General features: G+C 32.4%; 1 protein-coding gene across 2 annotated transcripts in view; it reads left to right on the plus strand.

The window, feature by feature from the left end:
* The first annotated feature begins 480 nt into the window (after positions 1–480).
* Positions 481–25,739, plus strand: part of LOC127562302 (zinc finger protein 474-like) — an 81,707-nt gene continuing 56,448 nt past the window's right edge. For both annotated transcript variants that reach the window (XM_051997913.1, XM_051997916.1), the window contains exons 1-2: positions 481–598; positions 9,416–9,572. The gene's annotated coding sequence lies outside the window, so the exon portion shown is untranslated. The remainder of the gene's footprint in view (positions 599–9,415; positions 9,573–25,739) is intronic.

Here is a 25,739-nt window from a genome sequence, read left to right on the forward strand (position 1 = left end):
AAAAGGAAAAAAAACAATGAACTTATGTATCACTTTGTGGATATTTTTAAAAATATTCTTTTGCTTAACAGATTCAGATTTATAATTAAAATATACATTTTCAAAAACCCTCTATTTTGGTGTGACAAGTTCTTGACAAAGGAGAATTTTTAATGATTTTTTTCTAGAGATAAGGAGATTCAGTAAACAATAGAAACAACACAAAAGAAATCAATTGATTAAAGGAGCATGGCCTATCTGTTCTTTTCCCCCACTAAATAAAGAGCCTCTAGTATTTTATTTTCCTTCTATTCCTTTTGGGCAGAAAATTGCTGCCTCTACCTATTTTCACTGCCTGTTGGTGAGTTTCTTCATTTTTGTTTTAAACCTGTCCAATCAGCTACTGCAAAACCCAGTCACCTTCTGTTTGTTGCCAGGTTGCCAGGTTACATCCAGAGGACAAAGAGCTTAAATTCCTGTTACTCAGGCAGTATCAAATGCTAATATTCTAAAATCTTTAGGGAGAGGAGACTTCAACCTGGGTAGTTTTGTTCCTATCTCTCACCAACTCTACCCAGGGCTTGGTGTGTATATTATGGCAAAGGGCTAAAACTAAAAGGTAAGAGAGAGAATGCCACAAGCCAAAATTGTCAGAATGTTATTTTTGTGTAGTTTTTTTTTTTTTTTTCAGTCTTAATTTTTCCTTTTAACTTAAAGAGAGACTAGTTTTCTTTCTAGTCAAGGCTTGGACCTCATCTTGTCATTTGATAACAATTAATCTTCAATATTCTTTGCTATAGTCAAGAAAACCAAAGTAAAGTAATAAACTATATAAGATGATATTTTAAAATTCCAATAACTTCATTGTTTGAAGCTGGTAATGTGAGCCATTATTAAATTACACTAATGCATAAAATGGAAAATCAATTTTTATGTTGAAAGAGAAATTTTTATCATGTTCCTGGGCTGGGGGAAGATTGTAAATTGAGAATGTTTTTGACAGATGTTTATAAATTGTTATCTGTAAAAGAAAAAGGACTATTAGGGCAAAATGTACTTATTTAAAAATTTTTTAGATGATTTGATAGTCTTCATTTATGAATTTTCAATAATTTATATCATTGTTTTTAGTATTTATATCTGGGATAAGCATTAAAAACAGATGTATAGAATGATACCTCTTTTTATTCTGTTCTTGTGGAGCTGTAAAGGACTAAATCAGGCAGTACAGATTTTCTCCACATATTGCGTACTTACATTTACTTTTCCCTGTATTCTGATGCCAAAAAGATTCTGGGGTTAGCCAGAGTCAAAGACATAAAAGGTTTAAAATTTTCTTTCAAGCAAGATAATATTATAATAGAGAATTATTTTCAAATATGCTATATATGATCAAGTTAAGACCTCAAATTTGTTAGACAAGAGATGTTTTATATGCAGCATATATATGTGAATATACATTTTATGTATGAACATGCATGTATAGTGTTGCTTATTAACAAGTTAGTTTCTCTAAATAAGAACAAATAAATAAATCCTTTTTTAAAAAAATTGGAGGAAAATAAAATATATCATATTTTTACAGCCAATTTACAAATCAACAAAAAATTGAAACTTTTGCTAACCTGTTATTATAATAAAGCAACATATTTCTTTATATTTCATAAGTTTAAGAAAATAGTCTTATATTTCTATAGTATTCTACACCAAAATGCTTGTAGTATTTCATTTTATCCTACCACAAACCTATGAGGTAAGGAAATAGATTTTACTGTACTATACAATATTGTTTCTATGAATCATATTTTCTAACTTCTTGATAGAAAGTATGACTCTTCCAGAATGTCTTTCTGAGGGACTGACTATTGAAATCACCTCTCTGAAAGTTTTTTTTAAAGCTATATATTCATGAAAATACATTAAAAAGCATTTTCTCAATCATACACAAATAGAAATTCAAAAGTGTGTGTATATATACACATATATATATATATAAATACAAACATTTTATTGTAAAATTTATATCTTTGTACATATTGGTAAATGAATTAAGTTGATATTTAATGGAATACAAATCAAATTTTTTTTTCCAGAGGACTTTCTCTCCTAAAGTACATTAAAAAAGCAACTTCAGAGTGAGCAGTCATACAGTCTCAAACAACTTTCCTGTCTGGATACAATTCCTTTCACAAGTTCTGTAATTCCACTATTTTATTAATCCCTAAAATTTCAGTAAATTACACAAGCTGTTAGAAAAAGTTGAGTTGCTTCTTCATAAGAGAAGGGATAACAATAGCTATTTTGCAGTATGGCCAAATCATCCATGTCATAGAACCCAGCTTCAAAGGAAGATTATGTTACAAATAGTGAAAGAAAGTTTAAGAGTGATACAGGAAAAAGCTCTAAAAATTGTTTGATTCTCAGTTTTGATGTTTGAAAATACATATGGAGCTTAATCAAAGACTTGGGCCATTTAATATGAAATAGTTAGTTTTACCATTTTTATACATGACAAAAAGGCTCTTTGGTTTAATTATGGAAAGCAGAGTCATTGAAGGAAGAATACCAGGGCAGTGTTTATACTCCAACCTAGGGCATCATCCAAGATGTCCAATAAAACCATGAAGTTGCCAAAATCTTTGAACCATGATAGAAGAGGACAATAGGGATACTGCCAGAACTTTGATCATAATGGTCTTCAGGCAATATAGGAGGAGAAAGTCCATCATTGTCCAGTAAAAGACTGACCTCTTTTAGTATAATTAGTATAATTTAGTATAAATAATTTTAGTATAATTACCACAAACTATAACTATTTTACTTAGATTTATTATACTTAACAAAAGTGAGGTAATGCTCTGAAAACACCATCTTCTCTTTTCCTCCTCGTCTCACATTACTTCTCACATCTTCTCTCACTAGCTCTTTTCCTCTATTCCTTTTTTGAATGAAGAGAGGTACTCTTTCTCCTTAACAAGACAAATCTCTCTGCATTCACTCATTATCCCATTCCCTAACATATCCATCAGATTACCTCCACTCTTCAATATTTTTTGAAATATCTTCAAATATTTTTTCAAATATTTGAATATTATTCAAATATTCAAAATATCTTCAATATTTTCTTCTCTGTTGTCTTCTCTGTTTCTTACAAACACATCATGTCTCATCTATCCTTAATAAAACTTTCTCTTTATCACAATTAGTTTCCATTTTCTATCTCTCTTCTTCTAGCAAAAATTACATAAAGTCATCTATATCTGGTGACTTCTTCCTCCCTCACTCAGTTCTAAACTCTCTGAAAGCTAGATTCCAACCTTATTCAACTGACAAGACTCTCTCCAAATTTACCATAAAGTCTCTTATTTCTCTAATGGTCTTTTCTTAATTCTCTTTCTTGACTCTCAGTAGCCTTCCACCATTCTTTCCCCTCTAGGTTTCTATGCCTCTGCTCTCTCTCCTGCTGCTTCCATCTGTTGTTCCTTCTCAGGATTCTTATAAATTCTGTTCTTTTCCCTGCATATCTCTCAATTCTAATTTCATTATATTAAAGCGTTTGCTTCATTTTAATCACTCTTAGAGATTGTACTATAAAGTCATTTTTCTTTTCCTTTGAGAGATTGCTTCTTATATCTCCTCAACTTCTTTCAACACATGGAAATTCTTGCTTATTCATATTTTCAACTTCAATACTTGTAGTTTGACTTTTACAACAGGTCTAGTGTCTGATACTTTAGGATTTGATCCTGCTCCCATGTACTCTTGATATGCCATCTGCCTTGTTCCCTTTATTCTGACTCAATATCCTGATGGCACAATACAGATGCTGACCTCAGCCCATCTCTTTCTCTTTCCCAATCCCCCAATAACTAGCTGGTTCTATCCACTGCTCTTCCACTAAAAAGTCCTAATTAGTAGTTGAATATTGCACTGATCCCTGATCTCTTGTAAACAACATTCTCCTTCCCTAATAAAATAACATATGAGTGATGAAAAATTGAATTGGTCCCACTATGACTCCCATTGCTCCAAGGAGTGCATAGGAAGGCCCTATCTCCCTGAACAGTGATTTTTGGGGACAATTTTTATCTTCCACTCATGTTTTAACAAGCCAATGCTGGAATCTGGTTTCAGATCTCAATGTACATATAACAAGTACAACAATATCAAGGAAAAACCATAAAAAATGGAATTCAGTCCAAGGGAATAGTCCCCAAAGAAGAGATTTGGGTATTCATCACTTTATATATTTATATACACATATATAAACATATATGTTTATATTTAGATATGCATACATATATATATAGAGAGAGAGAGAGAGAGACAGAGAGACAGAGGAGAGAGAGAGAGAGGAAGAGAGAGGAGAGAGAGGAGAAGCTCAAACTGACTTTTGGCCCCTTCCAGTCCTGATCCTGAGCAAGTTCTTTTTTAGAAGGCCTGCTGATTTCAGTACTTTTTTGCAGTTTTCTGCTAAATAACCCAACACAGAAAGAGAGAGGAACATTATTATCAATTTCATAGGAAGCTATAGTTATTATTCACAAATACTCAGGAAAGGAAGTGTCTGATTATATCTAAAGTTTCTGGGTGAGCTGAAAGGATTCTGTTCAACAATGGGATGGATAAGATTAAAATAAATACAATTAAAAATTTATGGGAAAGATACCATGATGCCCAAATGTTTGTTTCTTTAACTATTTCTCTAAATAGATATCATATTTTGATAATGCTTATGAATATTCATAACTACTTTAAAAATAATAAAGTAGAAAAGCAGGTCAATAAAGTTCTTAATCATTACAAATGACTTTTCATTCTGTTTAGCTATATACATTACATTACAGTTTAATAATCTAGGCTTTAGCAGAGAATCCAAAGAAATTATGAATTTCTCAAGCACTAAGTCTGTAAAACCTAACTTTACAAAGTGATAGCAGTGTTACAGAGAAACTCTTCTAAATTAAGAGAGTAAAATAAGTGCAGGAGGGAATTATATAGTAGATAGATTTCATTTAGTACCAAAAAAACCATAACTGAGGAGAAGCTCCAAAAGAAGCATGAAGGGGAAATCATTGAAGACTTCAGAATAACGATAACACTGACTATTCTCCCATACTTGGAATATTTCCACCTTTTTCTCCATCTCTCAGAATCCTTTGTTTCCTTTAAGGAGCAATTTTTTGAAATTGAAAGAAAAAAGAAAGCCATTTTTTAAAACTTTACAAAATCTGAGACAATAAACTAAAGACCTAAAGACCCACAGGTGGTATTTTCATCACTACTAACCCATCAGATATTAAAAAGATTTTAAAAAGAAAGACAGATTTGTTGTGTTCAAAGTGTTGATGAATTTTAAGAATGAGATTTAGATTTCTAGACTTTTACAGCATAGGAATAAATGACTCCTGACTATGAATGAAGTGCATCTACTCCTGCCTGATAAGAATATATTTTCCTGGATTCTTGCAAATATAATTAGAAAGATTTTAACTGAAAAGGGCAAAGGACAAACTGTCTAGAAGTTGAAAAAATAGCAATTAAGAAATCCAGAGATTCATATAAGACAAAATGATACTAATTTTACTAATGATACTAATGATAAAATTAATGGCGTTAAATGCACAAAGTCTGAGTAACAAAGAAAACAGAGATAATAAGAAAACACCTACCAAATAATAAATCCTTAATCAGTTTCCTTCTCTAATCATTGTGAATAAAGTTGTGTATAATCCAATAATCCAATTCAACAATTAATTACTCTTGGTATTACTTAAATAAAGTTGGGTGATCTCTTATTTTACTGAAATGTTGCAGGACATCCACTATGAATGTCTTCATCATCTTTTCTCCATACATAAATTTTCCATACATTTGGCTTTACCGATTTTTTACTTTCTTTTTTTTTTTTTTTTTTTTGCTTAAAGTAGAAATGCCTCTCCTTTCCAGGGTTAATTTCTACTATTTTATCCTTGATTCTATCCCATCTCCTAAGAATTCAGCTCCATAAATCATTTTCTCTTAAAAATCCAGATATAATTGTTCTCTACTGACTCTTTCCTCTCCAAGAGCAAAAATGCTCTGATCTTCTCTAATCTCAACTTTCTATCTTAATCTAGGTATTGTTTTATTTCAGGTCCTTCCATTTACCACCAAATTTCTAGCAAGATAAGTCTAAACTAGATGGCATACTACCCATTCAGTAAATTAACTAAGTTGAGCAACAATTAAAAGTACGTATTTATTAAATGTGTACTATATATCAGAAATTCTGCTTGTTGTTTTCTATACAAATACTAAAATGAGACATTCCATTTAAGAATCTTTTAAAAAATTTTTTATCCATTTTAAACTTTAAATACAAAATGAGAAAATAAAAAAGAGAATATTTCCATGTATACAATAAAACATAGAAGATTCAACATAAAAGCCACAAATTTCTATTTAAGACGATGTTTTTTGAAAAACTATGTAATTAGTACTATACATTGTTTTCAAAGCTATCAAGCTTCTTTGTGCTTTCTTCTATGCTTTATTTTCTGATGTGCAGTTTTTTTTTCTCTTATCCCACCTCAGGCTAATATTAAACACATACACACATATTTATGTATTTACATAAATTTACATACTTCTATATGTACACACATACACACATGCACACACATACATATATATGTGTGTGTGTGTGTGTGTGTGTGTGTATATATAAAAAACCATATGATATATACTTCTATTTATTAGTTCTTTGTCAGGAGATGTGTAATATTTTCTTAGGTTCCAAGTCTTTCCATGTTTTTGTAAAATCCACTAGCTTATCATTTCTTATAAGCAGTTCTATCACAAATTCCATCACAATTTGTTTAGCTATTCTTCAATTAAAAGGCATTTATCATTTTAACCAATAGGATAAGTGTAAAATGATATCTCATTGTTGTTTTCATTAGCATTTCTCTCATAAATAATAATTTAGAGCATTTTTTTTCATATAACCAAATATAATTTTGATTTCTTCATTGAAAACTGCTTGTTCATATCCTTGACTATTTATCAATTTGGGGGAATAACTCACATTTTTATAAATTTGACAAAGTTCTTTATAATTTGAGAAATGAGACCTCTATTTGAGAGACTATGAAAATTTTCCCCCTAATTTTCTGCTTTCTTTCTAATATTGATTACATTGGTTTTATTTGTTCAAGAATAATACATTTTGCTCTAGTCCTTTATTTTGATTCTGTGTGTATCTCTCATTTTTAATTGTGGGGTCTTGTAAACAACATACCATCAGGTTCTGATTTTTAACTCATTCTGCTATCCATTTCCATTTTGTGGTTAAATTCATCCCATTCACGTTCAAAATTATAATTACTATTACTATATTACCTTCCATCCTATTTTCCCCCACTTTTCTTCTTACCCTATTTATCCAATCCCTCCTCATATATCTAAGTTACTTATTACCTGTACCCTTCTATTCCTTAATCTATCAATCCTTCTAAGAGTTCTTTTCTTGTCTTTTCCTCTGAAACTCCTAAGTTTTAATCTACATGCATTTCTATAAGTCTATTCTTATAAATTTAGAAAACTTCTATACCTTTCTAGCTGTATATGTTGTTTCCTCTTTAACCCAGTATTGATGAGGGTAAGGTTCCAGCATTACTAGTTCTATCCCAACTTGCTTCTTCTGTATCATCTTCCTTTCAAGCCTCATTTGTATGAGATAATTGCTTCTTTACCACTCCCTACTCAGTTTTATTAATTTTTTTTAGGATCAACCTATTATACTTAGCTTGGGCCCAAAGCTTTCTTTCAAACTACCCAAGTAATAATGATAGTCATAAGATTTTATTAAGATTTATAATAATTTATGTGTTATATGACATAGCATAATATAATTTATAAAAATATAATAAAATAAATATTTTATTATTAAAATAATTTCACATATTAAAAGTAAACAGTTTGACCTTATTTAGTCACTTATTATTTGTCTTTAATGTTTACCTTATGTTTCTCCTGAATCTTATATGTTGAATTTTTCCACTGAGTTCTGGGGTGGGCTTTTTTGGTTTGTTTTGAATTTTTTTGGTTACAAATAGTTGAAAGTCTTTCATTTCATTAAAAATATATTTTCCCATTTATAATCAACTTTGCTAGGTAAGAGCTCTTTTGCTCTTTGAAGTATTATGTTCCAAGATCTTTGGTTTTTGATGCTGCTAGGTGTTGTGTGATCCTGATTTTACTCCACACCATTTAAATTGTAGCTTTTGTAGTATTTTTATTTTCTTGTAGCTTTTGTAGTATTTTCACCTTAAATCTTGGGAGCTTTGAAACTTGACTATGATAATCCTATAATTTTCAATCCTGGGATCACTTTCAGGTGATAACTGGTAGATTTTTTCTATTACTACTTTACCTTCTCATTCTCAATCTTCAGGGCAATTTTCCTGAAAAAAATTTTGCAATATTTTATCAAGATTTTTTTGATCTTAACTTTCAGATAGAACAACAATTTTTAATGCATATAATATCATATATATATATTTGTATACATAAGTATTTATATTTTCTCCTCAATCTGTTAATTTTCCAGATAAGTTCTTTTTCTAATTTATTTTTCTAATAAGATGTTTCACATTTTATATTCTATTTTTTTCATTATTTTATTTAATTTTATTTATGTGTGTGTATATTCTCTTCTCAATCTGTTAATTTTCCAAATGTTATTTTTCTAATAAGATATTTCACATTTTCTTCTATTTTTTCTTTATTATTTTTTGGTGTTTTATAACATTAGCTTCCCCTTGCCCAATTTTAATTTTCAAAGTGTATTTTCTTGTTTTTGGATTTTTTCCAGTTGGTTGATTTTTTTCATATTTTCTTGACTTCTTGTATTGCTCCTCCCTCCCCAATTTTTCCTCAGTTTCTCTTATTTGATTTTTCATTCCTCTTTTTGGGCTTGTGACAATTTGATATTTCTTTTTGGATTGGGAGTGGCTTTAAAAAAAAATTACTATTTCACTCTTAAATGTGAATCCAGATTTCTATCCCCACAGTACCTATTTATGGTTTGATTCTTTTCAATTAGCTTACTCATTCTTACTTTTGTTTTGTTTTTTAGTAATTTATTTTTGTTATCAAATCTAGTCCCAGGATATGGGAAAGGGTGCCCCAGATTTTAGGGCATTCTTTAGTGTTATTTTCTGAGTTCTGTCCAGGGGAACCCATCTTGGCTCTCCACCCCCAAGCAGCAACTAGGGGCCCCAGCCAATGCCATTCAGTATAGATCTTCCACCACTGCCAACCTGCCTCCTGTGACCAACTGACTTCTGGAAATGAAACCAGGACCTTCACTCTCCTACAAATGCCCACAGCTAGTAGGGTCCCTGCTCCTTTTCTATAACCACACGTTGTAATCTTTTGTTCTCTCCCACAGCTGCAGTCCTGGGACCATGTTTGGTCAACGCAGCTGAGCCTGGTGTCCTATGACAGTGGAGGACCCTTCAATCTTTGCCTGCTCTGTTGTCTGACCATCACACTGTCCCGGAAGTAGAAGTACCCGAGAAGCTGTTTTCCATCTCAGCTGGCAACAGGTTTTTGTTTGTTTATTCTACAAAATAGTGTTTGCACTTCATGCAGGCAGAATCTCTGCCCCTGGAAAATAGATCTTTCTTGAGGTCCTCTCAAGTTGTCTTAAAAGAACAACTGATTTACTTTCACTTTCATGTTTCCTGCGATTTTGCATTTAGTTTGTTTTTTTAGGGGGGAATTTGAAGAGTCTGGAATTTTTTGATCTACTCTTCCATCTTCCCAGAATCCTCACACCCTAAAAAATCTTACATTTTGCCTATTAGAAGCAACATAATTTAGAGAGCTGGATTTGTATTCTCAGAACCCCGTGTTCAAATATTGCTTTTCACTTAATTTGTCGTGATCCCAGGCAAATCACTTCCATTTCTACATATCTTTCACGTCTCTCAGTATACTCCTTTGCAAAATGAGGATTGCAAAATTTATTTCATAAGTAGGATCAGATATTTAGAGTTGGAAGGGACCTTAGTTAAACTGCCTTATTTTATAGGTAGCATAAGGCATGGTGCTATCTTATCTCCCTTTTCCTAACTTTTTCTCTCTTTCTCTTGGGGGTCAGACCCATTTATTTCACATATGCTCATTCTGGTCAAAGTTAGTTTCCCTGATGGGGTTATAACACATTGCTACAACTCACTTTTAGAGTTTTAAGGGTAACACTGTTGTAATGAGGGAGGAACAATGCATCTCTAACTCATAAGTATAGATTCTAAACCTGAACCAGTGTTTTTTACATTTAAAAAAAAGTAGTCATTATGACACTTTCAACTCTCTTTTGTTTGTTTATTTGAGGCAAATGGGGTTAAGTGACTTGTCAGGGTCTCACAGCTAGTAAGAGTTAAGTGTCTGAGGCTGTATTTGAACTCAGGTCTACTTGACTTCAGCACCAATACTCTTATCTAGTACACCATCTAGTTGCTCTAACACCTAAATTAAGAAATTACTTGATAAACCAAAGGCAAAAATATTAATCATAACATGTCAAGTCATAAACTTGGGTCCTACTCTTCTATTGATGTATGGGAGATGTATGGAATAAGCACAAACATGCATACATCCAGAGTAGGTAAGGTACATGAATTTAAAAAAAAATCTGCCTGCAGTAACACTTATACCTTAATATCTTATTTCCTTAGAGAATAGTCTGTATTATGTGTCACCTCATGATCTGTGAGACTGATCCTTTTTTTAGGATCTTATTTCCTCTCTTGCTGGACAAAACACTTTCTCTGCCAGGAGCTAATATTGGGACACCCAAATCATTATGCTTTTACTCTCTTAAAATAAGAGATTCAAAACAGAACTATTGGAGTCTGTTCCTTTGCTTGGGAAACAGAAACAGTTTTCCTAAGTCTGGAATTTGGAGAGTTAATTAAGTCAGTTCATTGGAATTGGGGAGGGAGGATTCTCCATCTTAAGCTTTGACAGTAAAGGTAACCAAACCTCTGAGGGATTTCCACCTTTCAAACTGCAGGTAGCAGTAAAGAGTAAAGTCATGCCTTTCCTTTCTCCAACCAGCTCTTCACACAATAGAGGATTCTCCTAATCAGCTTTTTCAAATAGCATGGTTTTTGTCCAATCAGATTAGATCCTGGAGGCATCCAGAAGTGTCCTATCTTTTTTAAATCTCATAATAGCAATAATAACTTGAATCTATATGACATTTTAAAGTTTGCAAATTGTTTTGCAAATATTTCATTTTTCCCCTTATAGTAATCTTTACATGCTGCTATTATACCCATTTTACAGATGAGGAAACAGAGGTCTTGTAGTTAAATGACTTGTGTTGAATCACAAGGCTATTAAATGTCTAAAATCAGGAGCTTCAAAAATTGTCTTCTTCAGTTCAACAGATCTCAGCTGGGTTTGGGTTAAACTTTTCAGGAAAACTCCCTGGTATTAAGTGACTCACTTCTATCTCAGAATGAGAAAAAAAATAACAATTCTATCAGAAACCACAAAATAGGCCATATACAATTTTCACAGTGATTACAAAGATCCTAGGGTTTTTCCTAGCCTAGGTTATGTTAGCTTCCTCAAAATTCTTTATAGTTATGTAAATTTGCTGCTCATACTTAGGCCATCTGTGCTGAAAAGTAAATGTTTCCTTCTGAGGAGCTATCAAGTACCCATTTATCTGAGTTGTTACTTTCTTTCAGCTCTAACCGTTGTAACAATTGCTTTTCTGCTTATTTCTCAAATGTACCTTTTCCTTTCACCTTTTCAATAAAAAAAAATGTCCAAATGAAGATGATGCACTTCTCATACAGAGAAGAAAATCCATGGTTTATGTAGCTAAAGTGATGTGCTAGATCTGGAAATTTGAATGCTTTTTTTCTCTAATTTCAAATCCAATCTCCTTTCCATGTTGTTTTGTGAAAATCAAGAATATTTTAAAAGTTGTTCAAAGATATTATGCCTGTGTTTGTCGAATTGAATTTTGAGGAATGGGGAGAATCTAGCTGCTGTAGTTCCTGCCCTTCTTTGAAAGCTACTCTTTTTTATGATTATCAGTTTATGGGTATATATCAATTCATTGCTTGAGGCAATTGTTAAATTTTCACTGTGAGAATTTATACCTCAAAAGTCAGCAAATGCTATAAATCAGATCTTAATATGTTGATGGTCTAGATTTAAGAAGACAATATAGTGTTAATAGTGCAGATGAAACTTAAAAGTGAGTCAGATAATACTTTTTTTCCCCAGAGTGCCTCAGAAACTTAACTTGCTGTGTGATTACTGTCTAAACAACAACAAAATGGCCTGCTCCTGGTCTTCACCATTTTCGATCTTTCTATTATTTTTGGTGATAAACCACCTCTTTCTCCTTGATAACCTTCTCCTATTTTGGCTTGCATGATAAGATACTCTTCCTAATTCACTTTCATAGTGGTCAATTAGCTCCTTATCTACTTTATTTGTTCACCTTCATCTATGGATTCCATAAATGTTGGCATTCTATTTGCCTGGTTGGGTTATGAATGTCAGTGGGCTAATGACAAGAAATAGCACAAATAGGAACTCTGCTTTCTTTGTTTGGCAGGAATATTTATTCAATAATATAATGGAAAGATATACATTTCTTTTAAGAACATTCTATACCATAGTTCATTTAGGTTTATGTGATACATACTAAAAGTTAATTTATATCTCAAGTAAATGTATTGTCTCAAAAGACAACAAAAAAGTGTAACACAACTGGATAAATTAATTTTAGGATAATTTTAGTGCTCACTTCTTGGTGACTCTTATATGTGAACATGAAATTTCATTTAGCTTAAAGTAAAAATAAAGTTGTCAATAAATAGTTTTCTTTAAAAGTGCAGTTACTAGAGTATAATTCTCAGGTAAAATTGCAAGATGATAGGGAGATTCCAGATAAAAGTTTCTTCTAGAGATTCCTGGAATAATTTATCATACTGACAAATGGGAAATGGATCCCAATCTTTCTAAAAGTTTTTGGAGTGACCCCAACCCTTGTTTTCCTATATGAAATTAATTTATTAGTGATTCATTAATGATGAAATAATATTTAATAAAAATTTAATAAAATATTTAATAAAATTTAATAAAAATAAAATCAACTTTATTGCATCCTTAGTTTTTTCATTTAAACTGGCACCTTTAATTTATTATGACATTTGAGATTCATAAATCTTTTGATTTATCTATCCAGGCAAAACCTTGAAGATTTTATATGTCCAGAATGGATTGATCTTAGGTATATGTATTTTAAAAGCATATTGATTGCACAGTGTCTAGAGAGATTTCTTCCTGTCCTGTATACTTTTTCCATACAATCATAAAACTTAATAAAATCCTGGTATTTGAAGAATTATAAATAAGACTTGGAACAAGATGGTGTAAACAAATAAATGAAAACCAGTTCCCAATACTTAAAAGGAAGTTAAAAGAAAACTGGAAGGAAGATCAGTAACTAATGGAAAGTAACAAATTGTGAAATCACCAAAGTACAGCGAGAGCAAATAAGAACTTGATTTCTTATATATCATCCGTGGTTTCCCACACTGTGGAATGCTATAAATCTTGATCTCAAGAGGATACCCAAATTGACCCAAACAGACTTCTTCTTTTTCTTCCCTGAGGCAATGGGGTTAAGTGACTTGCCTAGGGTCATACAGCTACGAAGTGTTAAGTGTCTGAGACCATATTTTGAACTCGGGTCCTCCTGACTTCAGTGCTGGTGCTCTATCCACTGCACCACCTAGCTACCCCTATACTGACAAAATTCTAAATATTTGAAGTCTGAATGTCTCTTGAACTGTGTTAGTCTTACCTATAAGAGACTGCATATTCTCCAAGGTCCTTTCTAGATGTAAGACTCTATGCTGTCTAATAAGCTATAAACAAGCTAGGTGAATTTTTCAGAGAAGAAATTAAAAGTCAGAGAAAATAATAATAGGATTTATATAGTGCCTTAATGTTTACAAAATGCTTTGCTTATATTTTCTAATTTAATTCTCACATCCCTATGAGGTAGATATTATTGTCCCCACTTTATAGAAAAGAAAATTAAAACTGAAAGAAATTAAATTCTACTTAATTTCTACTAAGAATGAGGCAAGATTAAAACTCCAATTGTCCTGACATGAGATCTAATATCCCATTTACTATAACACTCAGTTGCTTTTTTTGCTGATGAGATTTGAAATAGACTCATCTAAGAGTAGGATTGTTATCTTTGTTGATAAAATTTCTAGACTTAGATAAATTGAAAAAGAGAAAGGAATAAAAAGAAGAGAGAAAATTAATAAAATATATTTCTGGAATCTCCTCTACCTTAAGTTTTATGGAACTCCATAGTAAAAAAAAATCTAGGAACTCCTTTTATTCAAAGACCAGAAAAACAGGAGGAGCTCCTAAAGAAATCTTAGGACAGAACCTGATTGTACAACATTGGAATTCCATTCTAGACATAAGAGATTGAGGTGCAGGTCATTTGACATAAACTGGAAAATGGCAAAGCCTTAAAATTAGCTGGGCCTAGGGACATCAGTATATAGGACAGTGGGTAGAACTGAGGTGGCTATTAGTAAAACCATCAGAAGTGATCCTCATGACTTGGATTCCATACTTCTTTCACCAAACTATTACATAATTCTTCTTCTTCTTCTAGAATCAGTTTAGCTGTGTTTAAGAGGTTTATCACTTGGTTAATTACAGGATACCAAATAAAGATTATCTACTCAATTATAGAGAGGAGGTTTTCACCTGTAGTGGAGAGGATACACAAACTGACAAAATTCTAAATATTTGAAGACTTCTAAATGTCTCTTGACTCGTCTTACCTATAAGGGACTGGATTTCTCTAACATCCTATGTAGCCCTTAGGACTCTATGATACCTAGGCAACCATACAACAACCAAATGTGCCCTAGATATTTTTTAAATGAATTCCTGCTTAAGCCAGAGTCTGGTAAACCCAACATCAGAGAGTGACACTTTTAGGCTCACAGAAATTCCAGTGATGTCTTGCAAAATTGCTACTAGGCAAAACCTATCTTTTTTTCTATGGCACTCTCCCATTTACTGTTGTCATCCATTTCATTCCTCCATTTTATTCTATTCAACACTAAATTCTCCAGATCTAGTCTTGTAACCCAAGCTCATGAATCTCTGCTAAATTATCATGATAATTTAGATGATAATAATAATCCAGCATTTATATATTGCTTTAGGGGCAGCTAGATTGATTGCTAGGCTTGGAGTAAGGAGGACTCAATCTTCCTGAATTCAGATCTGACTTACTATGTGATCTTTAGCAAGCCTCTTAACCCTGTTTCCCTCAATTTCCTCACCTGTAAAATAAGCTAGAGAAGGAAATGGCAAACTATTCCAATATCTTTGCAAAGAAAACCCCAAATGGGGTCCCATAGGATTAGACAAGACTGAAAAGTGATTGAACAATAAATGTATTGCTTTAAGTTTTAATAAGTGCTTTAAACATATTACCAAGTTTGATCTTGGCAGCAACCCTATTTTCCCTGTTTTAGAGATGAGGAGACCATAGGATTAAAATCCTTGTCCAGTGATATACAGCTAGGAAAAGTCTAAGGCACTTTTTGACACCCTAATCCAACTCTCCATCTATTGTCACATAGCTACCCCAAAGTACTAGCATTTTTTCCTGAAAGTTAATTTAATTTCATTTTAAAATTAATTTTTAATCAACAAATTCTGCCTATCCTCTCATCCACCATCCTTCCCTATTAATTTGAGAAGGAAAGTAAAACAAAATTCCTCTTACAAACTTGTTCATATTTCTACATTAATTATATCTTTCTGCACCCTGACTCTTCACCTCTCAACAGGTGCCTTCTAAGTATAACTTTTGGGAAAAAATTGTAGTAGAAATATTAATCATGCTTCATATTTTTAATAGATTTCATTTGAAAATCCATATGCTCCATTATTTTATGGTCCCCTTCCCTTTGTCAATTTATTTATGGCTTACTGATTTTTCTTCAAGATTGAGTTAAGATACTTATTTTTTGTTAGATTGAGTGCCTTATATTTTTATAGATACTTGAACTACTTCTTAGAATTTTGTTTTACCTATGTATAAAGTAAAAAGGAAAGGCAAAGTAGTTTCATATTATCATTTTATTTTTCAATTGCTCTGAACTCACTTTATTTATTTTTATAATTGAGTTTTCCTCTTTTTCTTTACCTGAGTTTCCTAATAGTTTGTTTTATTATTCTTTTAAAAATCTCTTAATTTTGCTTATCAGTCTGTTAAGTCAGTATTTTCAAGTTTCTCTATTTCTACTCTAATTTGGAGACATCTGTACATTTTTTAAGATCGATAGTTTATATTTCTCAATCTTCTTGCATCCTCAACATAATTTTCATTGTTTTAATTTTGTTCTTTGTCTCATTTATTCATGATGTTGTTATTTTGTTTCCATTTAAGTCTATATCTATTGCAAATATTTCATCTATTAATTGTAATTTTGTATTATAGTCTGAAAATAATGTTCATTTTCTCTTTTAAAGTTTTTTCATGATTTATCTCTTATAACTTGATTTTTTTGTAAAAGAACCATAATATATTAACAATTAATTGTATTCTTTGATTTTTCCCATTCAGAAGTCTCTAATTTAATCTGTTAAATTTGTTTTCTGACATTTTCTTTAGCTCTATACTACTTTTCTTCATCATCTTTCTTAGATCTTTCCAGCTTTGAGAACATCTTTTTCTATTATTAATGTTATTATTGTAATTCATTTTCTTTTAAGAATAATATTATCACTTTATATATATGCCACAATTTTTAAAAGTTATTTCATGTGCAATGGGCATCTACTTTGTTTCTAATTCTTTGTTATTTTTATGATAGGTTCTTTCACTTTTTCTCTTCTAGTCATCATTGTTTTTTTCCATTTGGGTGTTTTTCTATTTGATTTGGTGTGGTGAAGGGGAAAAGGATTTCCAAGTACAGTCAGTTCTGTTATGTGTTTCAAAAATGTGAATTCATTCAAACATGATTGATGTATTAAGCAACAATTTGATCATATTTCAAGTTTGCTTCTGCTCAATTTCTTTCTCAAAAACAAGAGCATTCAGAAAACTGCTCCACTACATAATAAGTCACAAACTTCAACTCAAACACTCATTCCCACATATGCAGTCTTTATGTCTTTGTCAAGATGTGTGTTATAGTTATTGTATATTTTTGGTGCAGTCAGAAGTGTGAGCAGAGGATGACTAGTACACCCTATTTCCTTTATTACATCTACAACCCATATTTGCAGCAGACTACCCGATTTGCTTGAGAAGCCAAGGGTATATACTGGGAAATATCAGAGGCCACTATTTATTATGCTATTTATGTATTTCTTAACCATTTAACATATATAAAACTGTTACTGATTTTATTAGGTTCCTATCTTTTTTATGTGTCTGACAAAGTTCTTGAGTGTTGTACCCCTAACGCTCAAAAGCTCTTTATTTTTACCGTGCAGTTTTGTGTAGAAGGTGGTTTGGGGGAATGATTATGTCTCATAACAGAATGCTTGGAAGTTTCTAGCCTGCAATAGAATTCAGTAAGAAGGCATCAAAAGAAAATAAGTTGACCAGAGTAGTGTTAGAAGAAAAATTTAATATGGAAGTTGGGAGGGTGAGGGTTAATGATAGGAGAAATCATGATTTATAGAGAACTGCTTTTAAATTGAATGCTTTCAGTGGAAGGTTACAGTCTTCAAATCTTATGAATGTTTTAAAATAAAAATATTGAATTGCTTTCTTGTTTACCAAAAGCAAAAATGAAAAGGGCAGCTGATAATACTCTTCTTATTTGTTGCCTCAAATTCACAGATGTTCTTTTTTTTGATAGCTAAGGGCATACCAAGAATTTTCAATAAACATTTAACAACCACAAAATTTTGGCTAGAAATAGTCAGGGTTAAGAGGTTACAAAGAGCTGTCACCATGGTTCACATTTTGTCTGGGGGACACTAAGAACCAACATGTTCCTTCTAGTTGGCAGGAGACCAACACTATTCTTTTATGACTCTACAAGATAAACACTTAGATTAATTTTTGCATCACAGGATTTTCTAAAAGGGATCTTGAAAAAAAATGAAAAGACTGTATGATAGAAGCTTCAGAATTGTCAGCCAATTTCAACTTTTAGCCAATGAAAAAATATCCTTTTGCATAGGATTCCAAAGTATCAGAGCAACAATAACTTTTTGAGGAGTTATTTACTTAGGAGGACCCAGAAAAATGGAAAGATATAAAGACTCTTTGTTCAGGAAAAAAATTGGATTAATTAGGAAGGTATGCTTCCAATGCACCAGCAAAGAAGTCATGATGAACATGCCAAAACAATTAGCATCAATTAAAGGAAGGTCTAAAACATATATATTAGCACCACACCTATGGGTTCTACTCTATTTGAACCTCCCTCTTAGCATTATGCTGGTGAAACAGCTTAGGGTAGAAAGTGTTATTAAGAGTGTTAATATCATTGCAATAAATTGTGATGAAGATCCATTGAAACCATTTCCAGGCTCCAGGTGGCCTTGACATAAGTAAAAAGCTCAAAAAGACTTTGGGACCAATATACCATGGAGTTGGTAGTAATTCAAAATGCACTCCCAGTGTACAGAGGCTCCTTTTCTGCTGTGCCAGTCCAGCCTTGGCAACACAATCCTTCTGAGACATGTGTGTTAACCACTGTGTTCCATTTGCTATAACCTGGCCTCTCCCCTTCTCCTGATTTTAGATCTCTGTCTGCCAGGCTGTGGTTTAGAAATTAATACTGTTATATATCACTATTGTGGTAAGATAAGCAGTAACAGCTAGGATTCTAGACAGTGAGAGCTTAACGGATGTATATCATGAAACTGGACCTATTTAAAAAAAAAAACCCTCATTCAGCTGAATTTTTTCCAATTTAAGAAAAATACATCAGTGGGTTGCAATGGGACTATTTTTTAAAGTGCTTTTCATCATAATAAATGAATTCTAGGAACTCAATTCATATTCAATATTTTATCCAAGGTTGAAAGAGGGTTGCTGAACCATTCCTATATATTTTTATTTCTTCCTGATTTATAGGCATTGTCCAACAAAACATTCTACTTGGCAGGAAGAAAAGCCAACCAAGTAGTGTAATTCCCAAAAGGAGAGATAATTCTGTTATGAAGTATTTCCAGCCACAATCTTGGAAATCTAACAATAGACTATATTGTTAATAGATTGCTTAAGGGTTCTTTTATTGACTGATTCATTCTTTCAACTAATAGCTTGAGTCACCCAACATTCTGCATGTGGAGAATCAGTGACTGTTTAATGAAAAATCAAGTTCCATTTAGCAGAAGGGAAGGATAGCATTAGGTAAATTAGCAACTAATTTATAATGGGAATACCTTCAAAAGGTTCACGAAGCTATTTCCCACCCTGCCCTCTGCTTCATCTAGTCATCTTTTTATACTTTGTCATCTACTTCTATTGAAATATGTCCCATTTCTGATATCCTCCAATATAAAGGTGATTAACCTGGAATGTGCTAGATATATATATGCATACATATATATATATATATATATATATATATACATACACACACACATCAAGTGAAATAGTTATACAAATACCTACATATATATGTTGGTATAATGAGGCTATATATATATATTTTATAGACACACATACATACATTTTAATGTAGATTTGGATGTAGTAGAACTTTAGAGCATAGTCAGATTATCTAACATAGAGGAAGCCTTAAAATATAGGTAGCCTCCTTTGATTGATTGCATAGCCAGAACAAGCTGTGTTTTTAAAAACTTCCAGATTTGAATAGTCTGTCTTCCTGCACATTCTTTCTTGCTATGTCCACAAAATGAAAAATCACATTTTGTCACTGTACAGGTGTCATAAACTGAACCAGCAAAAGAGGAAGAACTTCCTTTCTCTGCTTTCCCTTTTAGTGATTGGCTCTGACAAATGGATCTAGGATTTCTTTTTCTGTTCTGTATTGTTTTCTTCAGTTTCAGGGATTGGTGGCAATTCCCACTGGACTGTGGAGTTCAACTCGTAGTGAACTTAGAGCCAGGATTCCAGGAGAAATATCTCAGCCAATAAGTCTAACAGGGAAAGATAAATAACACAGAAAATACTCAGAACTTCAGGCCCATTTCTTTGAACCAAGCAATAAAAAAGAGAGCAAGGGAAAAAAGTTCTTTCCCTCTCATCATGCCTTCTATTCCACTCATATAAGAGATCTTCACAGCCCTGAGTCATATTACAATGAAGGTCAGGCAAGTTAAGACTGCTAGTGTCAGGAAAACTCCTAGAATATTTATATCCTAGTTTAGGATTTCTAAGGGACACCCATTGACTTCACCAGACTACTAAAGGGGCATTAAAAAGGTTTAAGAATTCTTAATGGCTATCTTAATGGTTGGTGGAGATTCTTTCTAATGAGTCTATCTTTTTTCCTTTGCCTCTCCCTACCCTAGAACTAGACTAGCTGATATATCTTTATCTTTTTCTACTTGCTTCACTAGATTAGCATTGTTGACAGAATGTTAATGAGAAAGGTCCTCATCAATCAATCACCAGTTACAGGCAATTATTTCGAAGAGGGTAGAGAGGAGAACCTGAAAGGGAAATGAAAGAAGTTGTGACTTGGGGAGAATATCTCTTTAATTGTTTGTTACTCTGCTCAGTCAAATTTGATTCTCTATGACCCCATGGACCATAACATGCCAGACCCTTTTATCCTCTACAGTCTCTTGAAGTCTATCCAAGTTCATATGTACTATTTCCTTGATACTATCTAACCATCTGATCCTCTTCATCCCATTCTCCTTTTGCCTTCAATCTTTCCCAACATCAGGTCTTTTCCAATGAGTTCCATTTTCTCATCATGTGGCCAAAATATTTAAGCTTCAGCTCCAGTATTTAACCTTCCAGTACACAAACTGAATTAATTTCTTTAAGCATTAACTGTTTTAACCACCTTGTTGTCCAAAGGACTCTTAAAAGTTTTCTCTAGCATTACAATTTGAAAGTATTGATTCTGAGGTATTCAGCTTTCCTAATAGTATAATTCTTACAGCTCTATATTGCTCTGGAAAAAAAACAAAACAAAACAAAACAAAACATGGTTTTGACTATATGGACCTTTTATTGGCAAGGTAATGTTTCTTCTTTTTGGTATTCTGTCCAGATTTGCCATAGCTTTCCTTCTAAGGAGCAAGCTCCAGTCACCATCTATAGTGCTTTGAATCCAACAATATAAAATCTGACACTACTTCCATTTCTTCTTCCTCTATTTGCCGGGAAGTAAAGAGACCTGTTGACAAGATCTTAGTTACTCTAAATTCACTTTTTTTATTAAAGGTTTTTAATTTTCAAAAGATATGAATGGACAGTTTTTCAACATTAACCCTTTTAAAACCTTGTGTTCATATTTCCCCTTTTCTTCCCCCACCCCTTTTCTTCCCCCAACCCCTCCCCTAAGTAGCAAGTGATCCAATATATGTTAAAACATGGTAAAATATATATGTTAAATCCAACATATGCATACATATTTATACAATTATCTTGCTGCACTAGAAAAATCAAAAAGAAAACAAAATAAGAAAACAAAGTGTAAACAACAACAAAATGAGTGAAAATGCTATGTTGTGATCCACACTCAGTTCCCACAGTCCTTTCTCTGAGTGTAGATGGCTTTCTTCATCACAAGATCATTGGAACTGGCTTCAATCATCTCATTTTTTGAAAATAGCAAGATGGGGCCTCACACAATCCCCTTTCAATATGCCTATACTTTTACTCTAACATCATTGCTTTGTTTTTGAAATATCACCTGTTCTTCCGTTCCACCTTAGGAATAGCAGGTGCTGAGCTCTGAATCATTACCTTTCTATTTTTCCAAGCCTAATATAGAGAGAACTATTTACTCTTATCATGACACAAGTGTGTGAGAGGGGAGAGAGGCAGAGAGCCTAATAATATACTTTCAATAAAGATCTCTTTGAGTCCTTTAAAAAGCCCTTAAACAATGAAACAGGTCATTTAGAATGAGGCCATTTCTAATATTTTGTTGGTGGATTGTGAACTGACCCAGTCATTCTGGAGAGCAGTTTGGAACTATGCCCAAAGAGTTTTAAAATTGTGCCTACCCTTTGATCCAGCAGTGTGTCTATTGGGTGGTCTATATCACAAAGAGATCTTAAAAAAGGGAAAAACCACTTGTGCAAAAATGTTTGTAGCAGGCCTTTTTTGTAATGGTAATGAATTAGAAACTGAATGAAAGCCTATTAGGTGAAGAATGGCTGAATAAATTATGGTAGATGAATGTTCTATAAGAAATGATGGACAGGCTGATTTCAGAAAAGCCTGGAAAGACTTATATGAACTGATACTAAGTGAAGTGAGTAGAACCAAGAAAACATTGTACACAGCAACAAGATTATGTGATGATCAATTATGATGAACTTTGCTCTTTTCAACAATGAGGTGATTCAAGGCAATTCTAATAGATTTGTAATGAAAAGAGCCATTTGCTTTCAGGGAGAAAACTATGAAGACTGAATGTGGATCATAACATAGTACTTTCATTTTTTTTTCTTGCTATTTGTTTCTTTTTGGGGACAAAAAAGCATGAAAACCAAAATTATGAAAGGTCAATAGAGCTCTCTCATGCCTTCTCTTCCACTCATATAAGAGATCTTCATAGCCCTGAGTCATATTACAATGAAGGTCAGGCAAGTAAGACTGCTAGTGTCAGAAAACTCCTAGAATATTTACTTCCTAGTTTAGAATTTGAGTTGTAATTGTAATTCCTTTCCTTTGATTTCCTCTCTGAAAATAGCAACACTCTGGCTTGGTTATGTGTAGGCAGAAAATAGCATGTGTGATTTACTAAGTTTATAAATAACTACACAAAATTATAGCATTCCCTCCATGATTTAATTTAGTTAGTGGGTAAAGGAAAGAAGTTATAGTTCTTAGAGTTTGCCTCAAGTGTAAAAAATAATTGATTATGAATATCAGTGATGAAGAGCAAAACTTCAACTATATTGGGGCTTTTGTAGGACACTGGCCAATTTAGAAATGCATAGGTCCCAGTTGAATTTTAACTTTTCCCATCACCCCCAAACTATGGTATCAGAGGAAGGCCCCTAAGTCATCATCTAAAGATTATAAGAATTAAATATTGGTTTCTGACATTTTAGTTGGATTCGTATGTCCTGATGATGGATTTTTTATTAGTGGTGATCAACACTGTCCTTAATCCAGGAGAAAGAGAAAAAGAAAAGGAACATATCTAGTATTTCTGTGACCCTTGTTTTACTGGCTAGTATAACTGTTAATCAATGTCCTAAAACTGCTGTTGACTGAATAATTAACAAGTCACAGCTAACTAATAACATTGGTAAGAAAAACGTGGTCCTAAATTTATAGTTTCGTAAAATTTCATGTGTGAAAAGACCTTTGAAAGGATAATTTAACGCATAAAAGAAGCTAAAACAGAGAAATGAGATTTGGCCAAGATAACACAGATAGTAAGTAAAATAGATAGTAGTCTTTTTCTAGTTATATTTTCATATAACCCATAAGTATGGGGCTCTGGTAGTACAATTCCACATACACACACAGTTTTACTATGGATTTTTTGTCCTTTGAATATTATTTTTCCAAAATACACATAAAAACAATTTTTAACATTTGTTTTTTAAAACTTTATATTCTAAATTCTTTTCTTCCCTTCCTCTTTTTCCCTTTCCCTGAAACATAAAGCAATTTAATATATGTTATACACGAGCAGTCATGCAAAAAATCTTTCCATTAGTCATTTTATGAAAGAAGAAACAGGCAAAAAAATTAAAAAGTAAAAAACAGTATGTTTCAATCTGCTTTTAGCCTCTTGTCAATTCTTTCTCAGGAAGTGGATGGTATTTTTCTTCATGAGTCCTTTGAAATTGTATTTGATCGTTTTATCACTAAGAAAAGCTAAAAAATTCTCATCCGATAATCCTACAGTATTGCTGTATATAATATGTTCCTGGTTCTGAACTTAGTATCAATTCATTTAAGTATTTTCAGATTTTTTTTTTCCTGGAATCATCCTGCTTGTCATTTCTTATGGCACAATAGATAGAATTCCATCACAATCACATACCTCAGTTTGTTTAATCATTCCACAACTGATGGATATTCCCTCAATTTCCAATTCTCTGCCTTCACAAAAAGAGATGCTATAAATATTTGTGTACAAATATATCCTTTCCTCCTTTTGGGAGGGCACTATAATGGCCACTTAATTGAGTTAGAAAACATAAACACACAAATGCACACCAACCACACAGTTATCACCTTTCATATTGGGGTCCTCCCAAATTTTACATTTTAATAATTAAATCCCATTTTTATTGTTAAATCAATTCTGTGTTGTAAGGTCATAGGACTACCCATCAGTTATTACTATAGCATGATTAATCTTTTAATTCATTTTCCTAAATTTCAGTCTTTTCAATAAATAAATTGGGACATCAGCCTACCCATCAGCATTTGATATTTTTTCACTTGTTTAGATCTGACATTGCTCATGATACTACTCCTGCTTTTTTTTTTTTTAATGTCAATTAAAGTATAATAAATTCTGTTTCAGTCTCTTATCTTTAATTTCTCTATCTGGCTCTGCTTCATATTTGTCTGTTGTAAACAATACATTGTAGGAGTCTGAATTTTAATCCATTCTGTTAATTACTTCCATTTTATGGATGAGTTCATCCTATTCACATTCACAAGTATGATTACTGTATATTTCCCTTCTTTCTCTTTCCTCCTTTTTTTACCTTTCTCCCTCTCTTTTTCCTTTAACTCCCTTCTTCTCAAGTGCTTTGTTTCTGACCCTTCTTTGCCCCAATTTTTTCTCCCTTCTATCACTCCACTCCTTTCTCTAATTCACTTCCCCTCCTACTTTCCTAGAGAATAGAATTTTTATATATAATTGAATACACTATGCATATTATTTCCTCTTTAAACAAATTCTTATAAAAGTAAACTCACTACCTCCTCCTTCATCCCCTTCACTGTAAATCTTTTTCTTGCATCTTTTATGTGAGATCATTTCCAACTTTCTCTTTCGCTTTCTCCCAGTATACTCAGTATACATTAGTGTTAATTTTATTTTTTAAAAAATATCCTTTCATATTCAACTCACATCTGTGTTATCTGTCAATACATACTCTTCCTAACTGCCCTAATAAGAAGAAAGTTCTTATGAGTTACAAATATTATTTTCCGGTGTGGGAATGTTTAACCTAAAGTTCTTTATGATCTCCCTTTCCTGTTTATCTTTTTATGATTCTCTTGAGTCTTGTATTTGGAGGTCAATTTTCTGTTCAACTCTAATCTTTTCACCAAAAATGCTTAAATGTCCTCCATTTCATTGAATATTCATTTTTCGCTGAAAAGAGTATTATACACAGTTTTGCTGGATAGTTGAGTTTTCATTGTAATTCTACCAGAATGTTAGATCTTTTTGTACAAGCCCTTGGATATTTTTGTACAAGCTGCTAAATTCTACGTTTTCCTGAATGATTCCATGATATTTTTTTTCTGGGTCTTTGCAATATTTTCTCCTTGATTTTGGAGCTCTGGAATTTGGCTGTGATAT

The sequence above is a fragment of the Antechinus flavipes genome, chromosome 1 (genome assembly GCF_016432865.1).
Source record: "Antechinus flavipes isolate AdamAnt ecotype Samford, QLD, Australia chromosome 1, AdamAnt_v2, whole genome shotgun sequence".
Lineage (NCBI taxonomy): Eukaryota > Metazoa > Chordata > Mammalia > Dasyuromorphia > Dasyuridae > Antechinus > Antechinus flavipes.